The sequence below is a fragment of the Thermobia domestica genome, chromosome 9 (genome assembly GCF_964235325.1).
Source record: "Thermobia domestica chromosome 9, izTheDome1.hap1.1, whole genome shotgun sequence".
In the NCBI taxonomy this organism is placed as follows: domain Eukaryota; kingdom Metazoa; phylum Arthropoda; class Insecta; order Zygentoma; family Lepismatidae; genus Thermobia; species Thermobia domestica.
In genome coordinates, this window is record NC_137462.1 from 102,650,641 (window position 1) to 102,672,656 (window position 22,016).

Below are 22,016 nucleotides of genomic sequence, written 5' to 3' on the forward strand. Positions count from 1 at the left end.
CTCACCCGGCTTAACACAACGAGGCCTTTTTCTCAACTGGTTTCGACAAGTTTCACTGGCTGCGGCTGCACGTGACTGCTGCAGGTCACGTAAGTCGACCCGACCACACGCCATCTCTTGGTAGGAAGGTAGATTATATAAGTGTTGCCAAAAACACAATATACCAGAATATTACGACGGGCCGGTTTTACGTGCCGCACCCTGTATTTTATCTATTTGAAGATATCACATAATTACTGTAAAATTAGCGGTATTTTAATTTCGCCGAGATGAAGACTCTTAAGTTGTCATAGTACACGGTGTTACAATTTCTAATAAGATACGCACTGCTCCAAGGATAAAAACTCTTAGGTATTAAGTTATTTCAATTTGAAATGTATATGTTAATATTGTTCAAAGTGAAACTGCGCTTCAATCTTTATACTGGATAGTTCATATTTAGGCAGTACCGGCTCTACTATATGTGCAATATGCATTTTCATGGGGCGGCAAAACCTGTAATGACTATATTATTTAAAATAAATATTTTTGATTTAAACAGACTTCATGATGATGGTAGTTAAATTTAATGAGCTGATCTTCTATTTTAATACTACATTCATAAATCATGTCTAGGTCGCATTATTTTAAAGTCGCATGGACAGCACTAAAGCAAATGGTCAAATAAATCCCAGCATGAATTGCTCGATTGTTGTCAATACAAGAACTCAATTCACAAACCGTAGCGAACACCTGCTTCATTAAGTTAGTTATCACCGTTTTGACATGAAAACTATAATTATCTTACTCATAAACAAGTGCCTTATCATTGAATTAGGAAACGATTTTTAAAATTTTTAACAGATGTAGAAGGAAAATCAAGAAATAGAGATAAAAGAACTAGTTGCATTGATATATTAAGATAGAAGCTCGATATTGAATTCTATAAAAAGGATTACCATATACCCTTTGCAGGTGTGTCTACTTTATCTTTTACTAACGTAACAGATTATTATATATTTAAAGAAAAACAGACACAACGAGATCGTATTTGTAATGTTTAGGCCTTTCTGAGTGAAGTGCTTTTTCCCTTCCCTTCGTTGTTCATGATGGGGTAGCCAGCACACTTAAAATCATGACTTTTAAGATTTATTCTTTCTGGATAAACAGGTGGCAAATAATTATATTGCACGGGGCGGCAAATTGCCCTGTATTTAGGTCATCATGATAAAGAGTGCTAAAAAGTGAAGTTCGTATATGCTTATTGCACTAGGATAATTAGGGGAAATGTGTGTTAATAGCGAAATCTATATACAAGGTGGCCCAAAAGTAGATATACAGTACCGTACTGATCAGCTCATTGCATTTTATATCATCTCTTATTTTTTCCATCAGTTAGATTAGTTTCTTTATTATTCGTTCTTACTGTCTTTTTACTTAAAAACATATACCTTAAGCTAGAAACACCAGAACAAATAAAAACATAAACTAGAATGTTATGCTAGATCAATGCAGGGGTGAATACCTACTTTTGTGCTATCCTGTGCTTAATTTTATGTACTTTACATTCAAAAGTTCTGATAAAAATGGCCAATATAGCGCTAAAACTCGTAATAACACTACTACTTAATATTTTGTGTTTTCTATAAAATTACACAAAAATTATTGTATTCTTTCATCTCTGATGTATTTTGGATAAAGTGGGGATGGGACTGATGGGCACCTTGTGATGACGAGGGGAGATGAAGTAAGTGAAGAGTGGTAGAGCATGAGATAATAAATGCAAATAAATAATATATGCGCATCGGCTGATTTGAATATTATGCAAAATTAAAAGTATTACTTAAGCAAAGTCGGTAGAACAAAATGTAAAACTACATATATATATCGAACAAAATGAATTTACTGAAAACTTAAGTTTGAGATGAGACTAAATTACAGGACCCTCCTGTGGTTTTAACTTCAGGTTGGTGGATACAATACTATCGCTCACACACACACAACAACATAAGTGTTATTGTTAACCATGTCTTGCTGGTTTGAGACAACTCCAAGACAGCTGAAAGAGAAACATGTTACTAAAATTTCTTACATACTTGGAAAGACTTCCTGGAGTAGAAAAAACGCACACAAAATTCATTTATGCTTACAGCTTTAATTACTTCAAGCACACATTAATATTATTTACACTTTTCGGTACACGAAAAAAAAAATATTATGTTTATTAATTTAAAATGAAATTTTGAAGGTTTTCGCCGAAATTCCTTCTATATAGGCCTTTTTAAATTTTGAAATGTTCGTGCACGTCGCTCGCTGTTGATTTCACCATTTGTAGTTCTTCCTGGGTCCTTGATGATCCTGTGTGGACTCCATCTCCAGGATTCTCACGTTGGTCTCACTTCTTCCCAATAAGCGAGACATGTGTCCCACGTTGGTCTCGAATCTTCCCATAAAACGAGACGTCTTGTAGACCCGGCAGATAGCCACGATCAGTAGCGTACCCAGGAATTTATTTCGGGGGGGGTTCAAACTAAATATGAAGCTATTTTATATTAAAATTGCTAAAATTGCCCCTAAAATTAGGCTAAATTTTTAAAAAGTCGAAATTTCGGGGGGGGGTCCGGACCCCCGTGTCCCCCCCCTTCCGTACGTCCCTGGCCACGATGACCTTCTTCACTGGACTATAGCTTTCTTACTGCTATAACTAGTCCTTCTTGCACTAAGAAACTAGTCTTTTGGGAACAATTTTGCTTTTCCCATATTCTTTTCCACGGTGCACATCTTTTATGGTAATTCGGTAGTCGAAACGCGTGTTTCTCATAACTACCGCGATCCAGCCTGTTAAATGACTTAAAAGCGTCTAACTGATTTGTTGCTGCTAAAGTTTTGGGCTTGCCTCAAAGCTACCACTTTTCTTATGACGGAAGTGTTTCGGTGAGAGAAGGTTTTCACCACAAGTCGTTGGCCTGTTTGACCCAATTACTACACCTTGCTTGCTTTTCCCGTTGATTACACTAAACTGAAACTTTATATTTAAATTCTAATACTTGCACTATTGTCTGCAAGGATAAACCTTTCTACACGAACTTCGCCGGATCTTACCAAACCTTAACTGCTTCAAACACTAATTAATAAGCAAAAGCATGTACTGCGATCAATTATACCTGATATGCGACACTTATTCTGAATTTTAAAAATAAACACAAAAACTAGATACAAACACTGAGTTCTCCACCTCTCTCAAACCGAACCTTTCCCAAACCGAACCGAACCGTTCCAAACCGTACCGAACCGAACCGGTTTGAAGTCCAAACCGATTGATTCGGTTTAGACTACAAACCGAACCGAAACCGGTTAACCGGTTCTTGGGACACCGCTACGCTATTGTATGCTCGATACAACCTAAGGCTCGAATGCATTGGCCAAACGTTGCTACGAGGGTAGTAATGTCAGATTGTTTTATATAAATAAACTCCATGCTATTGTGCTGATTGTAGTGTTAGCAAGTAGGTGTCGCCTGTTTTTGCACTATCCTATACAATCAATATACACACGATGTCATATACACATATACATTGGATATCGAAATAAAGCTACGTCGTGGCTCCATAGCATACGATCTGGGTCCGATTTCCGGTGTTAGGTTATGTGACTCGAATTATACATTAAGCTAGGGGACCATGCCAAGAAAACAGTGTCGGAGCTGAGAATGTGTTTAACTCCAAACGAGCCAATTAACCTATAACGACCACTAAATGTGTATTACTATGAAAAGACCAGTTTGTGATTAGCTTAATGCTTGTTTTGTATATTTTATATGTCGTTATAGAACTCAGTCCGCATATTTATATAATCTAGGTTACTATTTTATCAAAATCCATGTAACTCTTCATTTAGATATTACCCTTTTTCACTGTAGTACGTAATAAATCAAACATCTACACACTTTTAAATATTGTATATATATATATATATATATATATATATATATATATATATATATATATATCACAAGATGGATTCTATATATATTATCTATATGTTTTCCGTCAGGGGCGTCATTTAGGGAGGGCAGGAGGGGGCAATTGCCCCCCCCAAGAGTTTGAGGAATACATATACTTTAATCTATTGTCTACTAATATACTAGTATAAAAGGTGAAAGTCTTATGTCGATGGTACTCTTGCCCTCCCCAAGCGAAGTCTGAAATGACGCCCCTGTTTTCCGTTGCTATAACGACTTACAAAACATGTCATATCACTGGCACAACAGAACATCAATAATAATAACAGAAAAGAAATTACATCTATTTCTCTTTATATTTTCTTCTTCTTCATTTTGAACACCTTGTGCATATTTTAAAAGCACATTTTGCCCGTAAATACAAGTTGTTATATAAAAACTGCACAATACCGTTACATAATGTCGCCCGAAATGGGTCTTTTTTATTTAAAAATAAAAAAAATGAAATCCTGGACCGTTGGATATCACATGTAGGTTATTTGAGTTTTCGAATGACCCTCGTATATGCAGTAATTACAATTCATACAATCATATATCATATTTTACTTTTATATCAATATTATTTTCATATTTATCTTAATTCTTATAATTAATTTCATTTTATGCATTCAACATTGACAATAGAAGGTACATTCAAATAAGGTTATAAAAGTTGTTTAATTTAAAGTCCTTTCAAGGCCATCGATACATGTTACAAGTTGGAAGTTAACAAAATCTGTTATTTTGTTGGGCAAAACTAAGAAGATTGCGAAAAGGATATTATTATGATGTTTGTATGATTGTTTTCTTAAATGAGAAAGGTTCAAATTTAATATATATTCAAACAAACTGCAATTTATAAATGAAATATCTACAATATCTAGAACAAAACACAATAATCAAGTGTAGTTTTACAAAGACTAAATCATTTGTTTGAACATTTATATTATCTTCATAGAATTCAAATAAAGTACAAATAACAAACGAAATCATAACAATATTTACAGTAAAAATAAACAAAAATCAATTGATTATAGTTTTCTCGGACGCCGTAACTTTGGCTTATGACATGACCATGTTTGGCTTATGACATGAAGTTACATGACCAACGAATTCGTTTAGGTTGCACTGAAAATCATAAATCGGAATACAATCTTGCGCGTTATTTACATCTACAGTTCTTTGTTTCCTATTTCGAGAATTTTTGCCATCTAGGAAATTTCTACGAAATCCAATTAGAGGGAAATTAGATCTAATGATTACATGCTTCCTAAGTGTAGTATGATTACTATTACTGTTGTTACTAAGATTAGATTCGGTTACATTACCGATACACGTGAATTTAACATTACTTTTTACATTGGAATCACATGGATATTACATTTAATCTCACATGGATATTTCGAACTTGGTTTCGATTAAGGTTAGTTTGGTCCAGGTTAGTATTGTATTGGATCATTGATGGATTTTCAAAATTTTGCAATGCCATACCTAGATGATTGAAATCAACGCATTGCATCACCTTCTGTAAAAGCACATCGGATTGTTCACTATTATTTTGGTCTTTTCGTTGAGTGAACATTTCAATAGCTCCAACTCAATAGCAAAAGCATTGGTGGGAACACACGTTCTCTTTCTGAATTTCACGAATACTGGAATCAATTTTCTTCCTGCTACATGAACAAATGTCGTGTATATATCATTAAACGATTCTATTACAATTATTTCATCTCCAGAATTAAAATCATCTTGAATATACTGTGAATACAAGCAACCAATAGCATTCACTAGACGAAGATGACCATAACTTTTCGCATATTGATGCATACTAAAATCTTCGTTACACGCAGTATCAGTAAGACAATCAAAAACATTCGAATAAACAGAGAAGTCGGGATAATCTAATTCAACCAATACCGCAGTATGTTTTTTGCGAACACTCAACAAATTTCATCCACACATTTAAATCAATGACGTCATATTCCTTCGTCGATGCAAATTTAGGATCTACATTCTTTATAGTTTCCATGAAAGGTTCAGGTTCACTTATTTGGTTACTGTGTTTACTAATTGTAGTTTCTACAACTACAACTGAGTTTTGCACTTCGGTGAACCTACGTAGTATTTGTTCTATTTTGTGATCACTCTGTTCAATTCGCTGATTTGCATTCTCAATTTGTTGTGATAAATGTTGACTATTACTGTCGAGTTGTTGCTTCAATCTAATAATGATATGGTCAATCTAATTCAATTTGCTGATTCATTTGCTTACCAAAATCTTGTTTCAATTGTCAAATCTGCTGATTCATTTGTTCACCAAAATCTTGCTTCAATGGTCCTATCTGCTGTTTAATAAGGTCAGCTAGGTCAGAGGAAGTGTACATTTTCCTATTACCAGTTGCTTCAGGTGTATTTTCATTACCAGCAAGACTCATTTTAGTATTTCTGAAAATTTTTCTTCCACCTTAATAAGGTATATTCCGTTTTGATGTATTTAATAAAATTACTACGTAACCTTAAAATCAATCTGCAGTTATTTATTTAGGAGATTGTTTACTTATCTTCTCACAAATCTCCTGAATTCCTGAGGCGGCAAACCACCAATTTATAGCGACCACTAAATGTGTATTACTATCAAAAACACCAGTTTGTAATTAGTTAAATGCTTGTTTTGTATATTTTATATGTCTTTATAGCCCTCAGTCCGTATATTTATATAAATCTAGGTTACTATTTTATCAAAATCCATCTAAACACTTCATTTAGATATTACTCTTTTTTATTGTAGTACGTAATAAATTAAACATTTGCACACTTTTAAATATTGTACATGTATATATCACAAGATGGATTCTCTATATATTATCTATATGTTTTCCGTTGCTATGACGACTTACAAAACATGTCATATCACTATCACAACAGAACATCAATCATAATAACAGAAAAGAAATTACATCTATTTCTCTTTATATTTTTTTCTTCTTCCTTTTGAACAGCTTGTGCATATTTTAAAAGCACATTTTGCCCGTAAATACAGGTTATTATTATATAAAAATTACACAATACCGTTATAAACCCATCTCAACACTTGAATATTCCCTGTAAATGAAATTTCAATCCTATACACATACTTTACTGTATACAAGTGACTAACATAAGGTTTCATCCTGGATGTGTTTAACAATATAAGTTCCTATTAATAATAATAATATTACTTTATCATATATTGTATCCGCACGTCACTATTTTTACGTTATTAATACAGATTGATTTCGAAAGTTTATTAAATTTAGGCATTCTCTACTCTTTTAACGTTATAAATGCTGGTATTGGTTCCAAGACAGATAACTCTTTCTGAGTGAATACTTCTTTCGAAATCTATATATATAAAAGAGAACGCACAAATCCTTTGTTACCTCATCACGCTAATACGGCTGAACCAATTTCTTTTATTTTTGGGGGGTTATTAGGATTTGGACCCTAGATGGTTTTTATCATATCACTTTAATTTTTAATTACCAGTGTCTTGAGATAATTGACCATTCAAGTGTCCATAACGTACAAATCCTTTGTTAGTTCATCATAGGTAAAAATAAACGTATTTATATGCAACCCGCATGACCGTGTAACTCGGCGGGTTAACATAAATGACAGGCGATATAATGTTAACATTTACTGCAATCTACTATGGTTTTTATCATATCACTTGAAAGCGAAAACTTCCGGGGTGACCGCAGCGAAGCGGGGCGGGTTAACATAAATGACAGGCGATATAATGTTAACATTTACTGCAATCTTCTATGGTTTTTATCATATCACTTGAAAGCGAAAAAGTAAAAATTATCTAAGTAACAAAGTTTATTGCGTTCCGGGGTGACCGCAGCGAAGCGGGGTGAACGCTGCTAGTAATTTTATAAATTAGATTTTTTCAAGAGAAGAAAAGAATTTGTATTGTCTTGTCTCAAGTTCCACAAAGAGCGAGTGGTTTCGAATCCCACTTCGTTTACATTAAGATACAATGCTGAGACATGTCTTGTACTATCAAGTGCATCTCTAGAGAACTTAGGGGAAGTATGGGCTTATGAGCAAATAACGTGTACTTGTGTTAAGTGAGTTTGTCATTAGAAAAATAATTTAAATACGATTTACGTACATTACAAAATTGCATGAGTTTTACGTAGATGGATAAAAATATGTCGAGAAATTGTATCCAATGACGTACAGTCAGCGGCAAAACTGATTGACCCCTTGATTGTTATAACGTCATTAGGGCAGTCCAATATTTTGCTGCTATCACAAATGTTTGGACAGATACAACCCAAGTTACACTTAACTTTTCAAGGAGTCGGTAAGCTTGTGGAGCACTGAAACAGACTTTTGCTGTGCAATTGATGAACGAAAACAGTATCCACTTTAAGATAGATCTCTATTACTCTGGGCACCAAAGTAAAGAACCTCTAACCTAGTGGGCATTTTTAAGGAAAAGTTGGCATAGAGCATTTTTGCAAAGTTCAATGTCTACATAAAACTGTTCCACCGTATGCCACCGAATTTAGATTTCCGTTGTTTTGTAATATTCGCCAGAAAAAAATGTAGGCACTACGCAATATTTTACGTATCGAAATTGACAGATACATTGCAGAGTTAATATATGAAAGTCGAAAGATGGCAGGAGACTTAGAATTTAAGTTCACTGGAACTAACACTACTCATAAGAGTTTTTTTATTGACAATAAGGACGGAACATGATAAAAAAAGATAGAAATTTTATATCATATTCTGATATACATATACAATCACCACGGTTATTGGAAGCTTGAATTGAGAGCAACATAATTGGTGCAAAACTGCCAAATAGGTACTAACAGGAACATCTTATACGAAAGAAATGAGAGACCACAATATTGCTCTTCAAGCTTTATGGAGGATATTACTTCCACAATTGCTAAGCTTCAAAGAAGAGAATAATCCATGACTAAAAAATATGATTCAGAAAACAAAAGGTGACCATATTGAAGTACTTGTGTCACTGCTTCAATCAGAACATTTTACAGTGATCATACCAGCTTCCAGTGCAAAGAATGAGAACCCGAATTATATGTTTTGCTGGGGATATATGCAGATGGTCCACATAATTCTAGTGTTTACTCGTGCTCAGAGGGATGGAATTTGGGACCTGCACCTCAACGCTTTCCAACGAATGCTGATATATTTTATGCACTACAATCACGTGAACTACGCTCGCTGGGGTACCATTTCTGAACGAGATGCACCAGCTTCTAGAAGAGGTCAAGAAGGAGTTTGAAGCTGGTAACTTTGTTGTCAGGCATTCGCCACTGCGTTTCAACCAAGTTGATTCAGATCAGAGTAAGGAGGGGCTTGGCTGCATTGGGGAGAAAAGTGGAGACATTATTGGTATGATGAGGAGCACCTCAGCTCTCAGCAAATGGTCTCTGTCTTTCAATTTCCATCTCAACTTTCCCATGACACAAAAGTTGCTTTTGGTCTTCTAGGCAATGAAAACTATGTTCACAGTGAGACAATGAAAGGCACAATGAAGTTGGATTCGAGATATGAAGATGTATTGGTTTTACTTTTGCAGGGATTTGGGATTTTCTCAAGTAACGTACCTCAAATATGCAAACAAGGACTTGACTACCAAAGACATTGAGGGTAATCTGTTGACAGTTACACAAAAAGGCAAGATCGGTTGGTTGATCGTCTTTTGTGAAGGACGCGCTTCTGCCAACTGACGAAAGAACGATAAATTTTAGAGAGAAGCTGCCTCAAAATAAGTTTCTGCCCTTTGCATCTCTGTATGAAGTGAATCAATCAAATGCAAAAACTGGGAAGATAAAAACAGTGAAAGCTGATAGGAACATTCTGCAGCGACTCATTGCTGCATATGAAGTAGGATGTTCAGTCAACCTTAACAACATTATGGCTCATTAAATATTTGTTGTTCCTCTATCTCTGGCAGAAACAAATGGGCAGCTTCGCTCAGGCTCAGAAACAATTCTTTCTGTAATATTGTCTGGTTGTATTTCCTGTCCCAACCAAACTTGACGGCGAATCATAGCTAATCACTGATAAACAGACCAATAGCAATTGGAAAGCCACAGGCAACACACACTTTCGGAGACTTTGCAGATACTTTTGTTCAAAATGTTTTCCAAAGTTTGGAACACTTCCAGCGCATTGATATCATTTTTCATCGTTCCTACCATCTCTCAATTAAGAGTGACACACGGAAATGGCGTGGAAAAGGTTCTGTGGGAATCAGGAAACCAATAGATAGCAGAGATGTGCTCTTCCTGCAAAGTAAGAGAACTTTATTATTGACGATAACAACAAAGCAGATCTCGCTAAATTTCTCTCACGCCAGCTGCTTCTGCAAGCACCATCCAACAAGACCATAATTGCTGCAGGTGGATTCAGTGGTGAGGAAATGGTCGAAGCTTCTGATGCAACTTAACACTAATGACTTGCAGGCTGAACACGAAGAAGATCAGGATTATTTTACACTTCGTGGAAAACAGAGCAAGAGGTATTGTTTTCTCAAAAAGAGATACCGACATCTTAGTCCTTCTGGTTAGTTGCTTTCACATGATGTCATGCCAGAAGCTGTCAGGGACAGCAAGGAGCAGAAAGTATATTCCAGTTCACACCATTGTTGAAAAGCTGCAGATGAAACCACAAGTCCAGCTTCTTCCAGCTTTCCATGCTATCACTGGATGTGACTCAACTTCGTACATTACTGGATATCCGAAGAGGTCGTGCTGGGATGTGTTTGCACAGCATAACCATCTGCTAAGAAGGTTAGGAGCTGATATAGTCCGTAGCGACCACACCATTAGGAATGGTGAAATCTTCTGCAAAGTGTATGGTGCGCTGAATGCTGACAAATCAATGAAGTTCGGTCTAGTATGTTCGTCAAGGGCATTACAATAGAGAAATTACCACCCACCAGAGATTCCCTTTATTTTCACATACAGCGTTCTCATTACCAGACATTACTGTCAAGACAAGCCCATTTGCAGCACCCACTTCTGCCTTCCCCTTTAACAATGGGATGAAAAATGGGGAATAATTAACTTGTCCCTCATTTATTAACATTTACACCAATTCCAGACGCTTGTAAGTTGATTACCTGTACTTGTACCACAGAATGCAAGACAGATCGGTGCAATTGTAAACCAAACCCATGTATACCATCTTGCAAATGTAGTAAATTGACTGACACTTGCAAGAACAAGTAACTGAAATTTGATAGGAATTTTAACGTTCGAGCTTATATAAAATCAACAGTTTGGTACAATGTATCATGTATTTCACATATGTGTATTATCATTAGAAAATAACAAATACCCTATAAACCGATGCAGTATCATTTAAAAAATAATAATGTTCCTAGGATATCGAATAACGTTCATATCAAGTTTGACGCAGATACGTTAAACGGTAAGGAATAGATCGGAAAAAGTAATTTTGTAAGAGATTGGTAACACTGATAACTGGGTGCTTGATGGTGTTGAGTCTAGCAATCACATTTCTAGAACATCGAAGAATATTCTTGTCAACTTTAATAGAAATTTTGTTGAGCGGTGTGCAAACTTTTGTCGAACAAACATACATTTTGAGTTCGGTATGTTACAAAGAAATACTTTCGACCGCCATTTTGTTTTTTGTGAATTTCTGAGAAACCGTGGATATTACAGCGTGGCATACGGCAGATATGAATTCAGCAACAACAAACCATACTGAAACAGCACTTGAAGTGTTTTTCCTCAAAAATGCCTACCCAACCTTATCCTTGGGGATTTCTCCATATGCGCACCAGAGTAGGCCTATATTGTTTGGAGCTTGTTGTTCAGTGAGTGTCGTATATGAAACACAGTATACCTCGTTTTATGTATAATGTATTATTTCAATACACACTGCACATGTGAAGAAAGTAAAAATACTGATCGTACATAAGTAAGAAAATGGTTTAAATCAACTGAAAATGTCAAACCCAGGGACCGTTTCAGACTTCGCTTGGGGGGGGGGGGGGAGCAAGAGCACCACTGACATAAGGCTTTTATGTTTTGTACTAGTATATTAGTAGACAATCAATTGAAGTATATGTATTCCTCAAACCCTTGCATGGAGCAATTGCCCCCTCCTGCTCTCCCTAAATAACGCCCCTGGTCAAACCTAGAACAATTGAAGGAAATAAGTTTGTATAAAGGTAACCAAGAAAGTTCTGCCGCTTTTTGAGGAGGTCTGTGTTCAATTGTCCCCCACATCGTGAGTTGAATGCGAATGGAGATAAGGCGAAAGTCAGTTGTTGGCATGGATATAGCCAACATACTACCTGGTTGTGGCCGTTTAGTTACACCGTGAACTTGCTTAAGAACAGAGTGAACATGCGACCTTCACAGAGTTCATAAGGGCTTGTATGTTGTACGAGTTCAAACTGAGGTCAAACGCTGCTGCAGAAGGGCGAAAGATATGCCAGGCCTTTGTTGAGAGTGTGGTGACTACGCGGACAGTGCAGTGATGGTTTAACAAGTTTAAAGACGGTGACGAAACACTCGAAGATGCAAAACGTGCCGGAAGACTAACACATGTACAAAATGAACATCTTCAGGCAGCAATTGAGGCGAACAGTGGCCAGACATGTGAGGAACTGGGACTACAATTCAGTGTGAGTGGAGAAACTATTTGGCAGCATCTCCATCAACTTGAGAAGCACTACAAGTTGAATCGATATGGGTTCCACATGATTTGACGCCGGGCCAGAAGGTAATGCGAGCAGACACCTGTGTTTCTTTGCTGTCTCGTCTGAGGACAGGGTGTTGTCATGTAATGAGAAATGGCTCCTGTACGAAGCTGCACGGCGCCGTCATCATTGATTAGCATCCCATGAACCGGTTCCAAAACAGCCGAAACCAGCACTGCACCAGAAGAAGATCCTCCTGTGTGTTTGGTGGACTGCTCCCGGCATCATGCAGCGGGAACTGCTACCAGCTGGTCAGAGCATCAATGCAACTGTGTACTGTCAGCAGTTGAACTGTGTTCAAGAAAAACTCAACATTTTGGAGCCAGCACTTCTGAATTCCAAAGGGGACCTCCTATTATAGGACAACGTTAACCTTCACGTGGCTAGGATGACCCGCGACAGCATTCTACGCCTTGGATGGAAACACTATTGCATCCGCCATATTCGCCGGACATTGCACCGTCCGACTATCACGTATTCCATTCATTGGACAATCACCTAAAAGGACGCCAGTTCAAATCCCTAGTAGAGATGCAAAATGCTCTTGACGCCTTCTTCTCTTCACGGCCCACCAAGTTCTACCGGTCCATGGCTTTCCAGAACGTTGGCAGAAGGTCGTCGATACTGATGGGGACTATTTTTGATATTCCAGGTACGTCGTAGGTGACATATCAACGTTCGAAGGTGGTGGGTGAAAAAGCGACAGAACTTTCTTGGTTATCTTTATAAATATTTGTCTCGATTCATGGCCCTACTCGAATTCCGCGTCATTACATCAGCTCTTTCCTTCTCCACACAAGATCTTGCTTATCACGGTGAGTATAGATTGAAATTCAAATTGAAACATGTTAAAAAGTTCAGAACTGCTGGGACTCTAACCCGACTTTCTGCTTAGAAACCTTAACTATTTTCTTTTATTGTGCGTCCCAACCAGAACACTGGGCTCAATTTTCATATCTGGTAAATTATAGGTAATCCAAACAAGACAGAGACACGAACACAGAAATATTGAGGATAGTTAAACATCCTGATTATGCTCTTCAGATGGACTCAAACCCTCAGTGGATTGCGCCACATGACCAGAAGCCGAATGCCCGAGACCACTGTTTATATTTCTTATTTTATTAATTAATTATTTTTTGAAGCTACCTGATTTACCGAACGTTCCTCGGTACCAAACAATTCCTCAATGTATTTATTCAATTATCTCTATGTTTTACTACATCGAGGACAGTTAAAATTCCAAAGGCTCTCCTATCGGGAATCGAACCCGGGAGCCCGTACACCAAAGACACATGTGCTAGCCACTAGACCACCCGGAAGGGCACTCGGCTATTACCACGTGATGAAGAGAATGTCCCTTTTAAATTTGAATTCAAGATCTAATGATTGGGAATCCCGCACTCGCCAATGAGCTAACATGAACATAAGCACTCACCGTCGCTAATTATTTCCTTCAGTTTACACAGAAACCGATAGGTAGTTGAAATTTTGTCTTTTAAACCTAGACGAGTCACTAAAGCTCTATGAAGAAGTGATCATTAGATGAGTTAGTTGTCTTCACCAAATTTTACTATTTAGGTAATTCGTTATTGCAATTCTATTATTACTTTTTATTATTAATAACAATCATAGCAACCTCAATCATTTCACAGATTCAACCTGAATTACATAAATTAATGTCACGTAGAAGGAAGTGTAATTTGTGCGATAAATACGTTTATACATGAGAATAATAATTTCCAACTTTTTGACGCAAATTCAGTCGTGTCTGACTGTGGAACAGAACACTTAGTGCGGAACAGAAAACCGCTTTACACAAAACACGACTGTAAAGCAGTGAATGATGTAGTCAAGTCTATTGAGTGAATAGTTTGTTAATCATGTATTTGTGTATTCTAATTCTAGAGAAGGGTTTTTCACTTCTAAATTGCCTAGGGACTGAAAGCGTTTCTTAGAATAACTGTTTTCTTTTCAAATTCAATTACGAAATAATGTTATTGTAAAATACCATAACCGAAAACAGGCTATTAAGTATATTTACTAGTCTAAAACCTTTCGAGCGCGAGAGACCAGACTTCAATTCTTGGTATAAGCTCATCTAGTTCGAATCCCACTTTGATGTGTGGACCCATTTTTCAAATAGGCCCGCTGCTGAAATGAACGTTAAACTCTAATTAACCAATTATTATCCTCTGAGCCATGGAATAAAATTACTCTAAAATGTTTTCCCTAATAGAATTATTCATTTGTTTCTTATCATACATTTTGAAACGACAAAATCATAACTTATGCGGATATGAATGAAGAAATATTTACGTTGTTCCTATTATAATTAACGTGTATAATCTCGATTTCCTGAAGAGCAAGGTGCTTAACTCGAATTAAAACTCGATGTAAACGTAATACTGAAAAGGACATTAAATCTCAATTAATTTATTAACAAATCAACCTAACATACTAGCAAACATGGCAGAGGGTATCGTAGAAAACTAAGAGTAATATCAAGTAGCCTATACATAAGTTAGGATTTGGTAATATCAGGTTATTTAAAAGGTATTGAGCATTTAGAATTAAAAACAGAAAATATTTATTGTCATTTAAAATTAACATAATAAATAGGATGAACGATAACTACGTGAACAAACTTCAGCAGGTGATTCCGAACACATGTACGAGTGAAACGTTTTGGAAACAGATGCGAGCCGATCAGTAGTTTGGGCGCTACAGGGCGCCGAAACAGAGGGAATATTATCTTGAGAGCCCTATATCTCCGCTATCCTGACTAACACAGCTAAGGCGGCAAGGTCACGTCAAAGAAACCGAAATTGCTCTATCTAAAAATGTCTATGCTACAAGCGTGACATTCGTGGGCAAGGGAGTCCCCCAAAAGAAGTGGGGAATCCCCGGAAAGTTTCTGCGAAAATGTGGGTCCCAATTTGCACTGTTCGACTGCTAGACGAACAGCAAGCAATCATTTGTAGTCTGAAATGTCATATCGCCAACATTGTCAATATGGCGCAGGAATTTACATTTGATATGTTGGGTTGCATAACTGTATAACAGCAGTCAGGCGTTATGTATTAACAAGAGTGTGTTCTTGAGTGACTAGACCTGAGAGAGGGAAAAAATGAAGTGAAATCTTTGAGTTTTACGTCCCACGGTTATGCCGGTTAGGCTAAATGAGACGGTGATGATGAGTAATGAATGAAATGGTGGAATGAAAAAGTGGGATATCCCGAGAAAATCCACACACACTGTGTTTGTCCACCACGAAGTTAACTTGGCGGGGCTGGGATCGAACCCGGGACCCCAAGCACCAGAGGTGAACGCTCTACTACTGAGCCACCGCGGCCCTACCGTAGAGAAGGAGTCTTTTGAAATGAATAAAAATAGCACATTATGTAAACAACTGCAACACGTAAACATGGGAGTTAGTCGTAACACAAATGAAAATAGGGTGCAAGAACTAGAAACTATGAAATGTGAAAGAGAAGTATATAAGACAATATTACTTACAATATTGAGATTTAAAAAAAAAAATGATGTGAGAAACGGGAAAGCAACTGATGTCTGAACTAACTAAATATGGAGTTAATTAAGCTTGTGTATATAGTGAGTTAATTAAAGATTTATGGGAGAAAAGGGAAGGACTTTCCGCATATGATATTTACTATATGAAATAAAAAATGCCGACAAGGTGACCATAAAAGATAGACAATTCCTAGACGGTAAAATAAAGGCAAAGGGCAGAAATTCACAAGAGGAATGAGATGAGTGAGGTAAGAATTAGTATTTGCCGTGAGATTGAGTTGGAGTCAAAGGGTATGACCTATGATATGTGTATACAAATAAATAACTGTTGAACTACATATTTTAGTACCTATTTTCTAATTAACTATCATAAAATATTACGTGACTTATTGCAGAAATTATTCAATTCATATATTTAAAATATTAATATATAAGAGAAATGAAATATTTTAGTCTTCTCCAGTACAGAAATTTCAGCATCCTATTCTCCATTTGTTCCTCTGCAACATTTGACTCTTTTTCTTGAATGCTTAATCTTTAAATGTGAAATCATTGCGAGAAGAATTCCCACTTTTAATTGGAACGATTTTATCGTTGCTCAGTAAAGATTCTGTTGGTCTTCTTAAACTCTCTTGGAAATGTTTTTACGCAAAGGACTTCATAGTAAACACGACTAGGAACAGACACATACGTTTGGTTCACTTACTTCAAATAAACTTATTTTCTCTCGGGGTAGAACGCTAACGCCACGATAATAAAGTATAAATAAGTAGTTCTTCCGCTACCTTAACAGTGTATACATATATCTATCCTTTAACAGATTGTTTTGTCTTTCATACTGTTTAGAATAAGTACGGTTGAGAACGAGGGTTTCGCACAGAATATCTATATAATATTCTAAATTACAACAGTAATTTCTTTCGTTCTCACCAGTAGTACACTACAAAATACTTTTTCCGTTTTTTTTTTTTCTTTCCTTCTTTCTAGCATACATGCATAGATTTGAAAATTCTCATCTCCAATAAAGTCAAGCACTAAGAAAGACAGAGAGTAATATTCTGTTATATCTCTTTTTTTTTAGTTTATTGATATAAGGTAAAACTCGGTTTTTATTTTTATTTTATTTTTTTTTAACTATACTCACCTATGGGTATCCAAAATTCTAAAAAGGGTATTTCCGATTCTGGAATGGAAATCTTCATTCTGGAATTGGAATTAATACGTTAGTCTATCCGGAATCTCAAAACTTGAGCTCGGCATTTCGAAATCTCACAATTTCTGAATCCCAAAGCTTTCGCTCAGCATTTTGGAACTTCGAATACTCGGAATTTCATCCGAAATTTCGGAAGGTAGGAATTCTGGAATCTCGGAATTTCATTTGAAATTTCTGAAGGTAGGAATTATGGAATCTCGGAATTTCGTATATCCGGAAACTCGGAACTTCGTAACTCAGGATTTTAGAATTTCGTAATTCCGAAAAATTCCGAAATTATAGACATTTCGAATTCCGGAATTGAAATCGCAATTCCGACCACTTCTAATTGTACCTACGACCAGGTATTTAAAAGATCATTCTTTGAAGATAGTCGTACGATGGAAAGGACCTACCCATAACTCATGATCAGAGGGTTAACACCAAGCATCGTCACTTATGCTACGTTGTCAAGGTTCTCATGACATCATAAGGTTTGCAGACTCCAATTTAAAATAACTAACATTTGGTGTTCGGTTGTTCCTTATTCATATACAGGAATATATGTCCATAATTATTTATTTTTTTTTAAATAGTTTTCTTCGTGTTAGTTCTGAAGCACGTGACGAGGTGACGTTGGGTTTACCCTTGATAACTAATAGAGATTATTATCCAAATCCTTGACGAAATGTCTTGTCAGCCCTTGTAATAATATTGGAAATGTACGAGAATAATTTGTGATCCTGTACGTTTTGTAGCAGCGGTGTTTTTACAAGGAATCATCTTTTCTATTTCATATGACTGACATGAGCTCTTACAGTTCGAAAGGCAGGTTGATTGCAAATGTACACTCTGGCAAGATTATGGAGGATGTGCGAAAAGACTTCACTGCACGATTCGTAGATCAGACCCTCCGAAGAGATTAATACTGCATTGAAAACGAACTATTTCGGACAGGATCAATGAAGGCCAGACTTAGAACTGGCTGAATATCCACACATAGGGACACATATGTAGAGCAGTGACGAAGACAGCTTTCGTTTCTTGGGGGGCAAGAGGAGGGGCAGACATTTTGGGGGCAGATTTTTTAATATTGAAAATAGTAGTTTTCAGTATACTTACATTACAATACAACATGTCTGGAGCAGACCTGTAGCTATAGGGGACATGCTAGGGAAGGTCCCCCAAAATTAAGTTGTGCTTTTCAGGTGGAAGATCAACACAAAGTGTTTGATATATTTTATATCAGGTATATTAGTTTAGAAGTGTCCACAAGGTGGATACTTTCAAATATCTAGGATCAATATTGATAGACCAAAATCTTATTCACAAAGAAATTAAATGTCGACTGAAAGTCGTGTTGTTATTCACTCGTGTCAAATTTGTGTTGTTATTCAGTTCAAAATCTCTTGACTTTTCGAATTCTGCCGAGGAATTTGAAGATTAAAATATATAAAACGATAATTATGCCTGTTGTGCTGTATGGTTGCGAAATGTGTTCGCTTACTCTGAAGGCTGATCCAGTGTTGGGAAGTAACGTAACGCAAGTAACGCGTTACTTGTAACGCGTTACTTTTTAAGTAACATTTCCTAGTAACGCGTTACATCTTTTCCAAAGTAACTGTAACGGTAACGCGTTACAAATTTTTAAGTAACTTACCTAGTTTGCGTTACTTTTTCCGCGTTACATTTCGGATGAGTAACTACAATATATGTATATTTTTTCCGGAAACAAATGTTTCTTTCCTGTAAGTGAATTTCTCAGAATGAAACAATCGAGCATGAACTACGTATGTCAGTGGCCGACAGTCACAGACACACAGAGAAACAGATAAGTTCGTAGTGCCACTTGCTGTTTTTTAAAAATGAGGACAGCCTTAGGGAAATCACGTGTACTGATTGCAAGCACCTGGAAGATTTTGTCGTAGATTTTGACAGCTCCAAATCAATACATTCAGTGAGTAAACTAGGAGTGCAATGATACTGGTAGTCTATTTTACTTTGATTGGTGTTGTTTTTATAAAGATGGAGAACGAAAATATTTTACTGTTCGAACATTTGAAAGAATACTTTTTCTTAAGAGCTGAGGATGATGGGCGACAGAATTTAAAAGTAAAGTATCTGGAGTGCCCCGGCGGAAAATATTTATCAACAACTAGGGTACCATAATTAACGATTTACAGTAAGGGGTTAATATGAATAAACTGTTCTGATGAGCAGGCCTACTTTATTACTAGAAAATAGTTTGCTGATGGTATGTAATATTGGAGTTCTTTCAGATCAGTTTGCTTATCCTAGAGTCCCGTTGATTATAGAGCAGTGTAATGCTTCTCTATATTCTGTATTTTTAATTTTACATAACAACATTGTTATTATTATATAATTAGTTTAGCAGGTAATAATAAGCAACCATTTTTTCTAACGCATAGGGATGAGCATGAGTCAATCTAAAGCTCGACTCGACTCGAATTTAAGTCGAGTTTCGAGTCAAATCAAGAGTAATATCCTCGAGTCGAGTTCCGAGCCTATTCAGTTTTTTCCGTCGAGTTTGATAAATGGCTCGTTCGTTTTAAGTCGTCTTGAAATCATGGCCTGATTACACTGGAAAACGAAAGTCATGAGAAATGTAAGCTAAACAGTAATATGGAATACTTTTAGTGTTACTCACGAGAAGGGACACTGCTCGCATCTCGTCTCGTCTCGATAGCGAGACCACAAAAGCTTTTTTATAACAAGCTCAGCTCGGCTCCACTCAACTGAGAAGATGGCTCGAGCCGGCTCACTTGGGGTGAACCATCGGCTCCAGCTGGCTTGATAGGGATGAGCCATTTGCTCAGTTCGGCTCAACTGAGCCGAGGGCTCTAGCCGAGTCGATTGGATGAGCTGTTGGCTCGGCTCACTTCTTGGTTCGGGTCGATAGTGAATGAGCTGTGAGCCGAGTTGCTCGAGTCGTTGACAATTCTAAACTCGGGCCGAGCAGTTTTGAAGATATTTGGCCAGTGCCCTATAGCGTTTAACAGTGTTTGGCTCGAGCCCGAATACTCAACCTAGACCGTCAACCCAAATTCAGAAGCTCGTGAACAATGTCCCTGACTCCTAGACTTCACGACTACTGATGTTGGCAATCAACTAGTTTTTTTAGTATTGAAATATAAACCGCCCATCTTTCATTTTTATATACAGTGTTGTTATAATTAATTAATTTATTATTATTATTATTATTATTATTATTATTATTATTATTATTATTATTATTATTATTATTATTAATAATAATATAATAATAATAATAATAATAATAATAATAATAATAATAATAATAATAATAATAATAATATAAGTTGTAGTAGTAGTAGTGTCATTGATAATAATTATACTGTCTATGTAATATACTTTAAAAAGTACTCGAAACTACACACCGGATTTGGCTCGAGTCGACTCGAAACTCGACCCCAATTCGAGTCGAGTTGGAGGAAATTTTTCGAGCCTAGTTCTCGGTTTGAGCTCAGAGATGTCTGTTTCCAGTCGAATCGAGTTTCAAAGAAAACTCCACGTGTCCATCCCTACGAGTAACGCAGTATGGCATTTTATCAATGTTACATTGTATTGAAATGTTCATATATCAAGTAAAAATTTGTCCTTGCATTTACATAAAGCGATTCAGAACGCACAATAACAATAATAGTAATAATAATAATAATAATAATAATAATAATAATAATAATAATAATAATAATAATAATAATAATAATAATAATAATAATAATAGTACGGAAAATTGAAGTCATATTTTTTTCACATTTTTAAAGTTTCGGACCTTAAAGTAACGCGTTACTTTCGAAGTAAAGTAACAGTTACTTTTTGTGGGTAAGTAACGCGTTACTAACGCGTTACATTTTAAGAGAAAGTAAAGTAACTTGTAACGCGTTACATTTTTACAAGTAACTTTCCCAACACTGGGCTGATCGCAGGCAAAGTGTTTGAGAATAAGATCCTGAGGCGAATATTCGGACTCAAGAGGAATGGGAATGGCGGAAACTTTTATAAATAGGAACTGTATAACTTACACCGTTTGCCAAACGTTGTTAGGGACGTTAAGTCTAGAAGGCTCAGGAAGTCAGATCAAGTAGACAGAATGAAAGAAAATAGGAACGCTTTCAAAGTTTTAACTAAAAATTCAATTGAAAAACGACCATTAGGCAGACCTAAGCGCACATGCGAGGACAATATTAAAATGGATTTCACAGAAATAGGAGTACAAAGTAAAAGCTGGGTTCAGTTGGCAAGGACAGAAGTGAATGCAGAACTTTTGCGAACATGGCATTGAATCTCCAGGTTCCATAGATCATGGAGTTAGTTAGTTTAGAAATATTGTTCCTCGATCAGTGATAGTTTTCGTCATTTCGGAGCTCAAATAGGGCAACAGGGGTACATAAGGGTCCGGTTGTAGTAATAGGGGGTATAAAATGGCCCAAACTTAAATTAGAAGGATTTTTAACCTAATCTGAACATTATTCACTGATATTTACATAATCAAAGTTTGA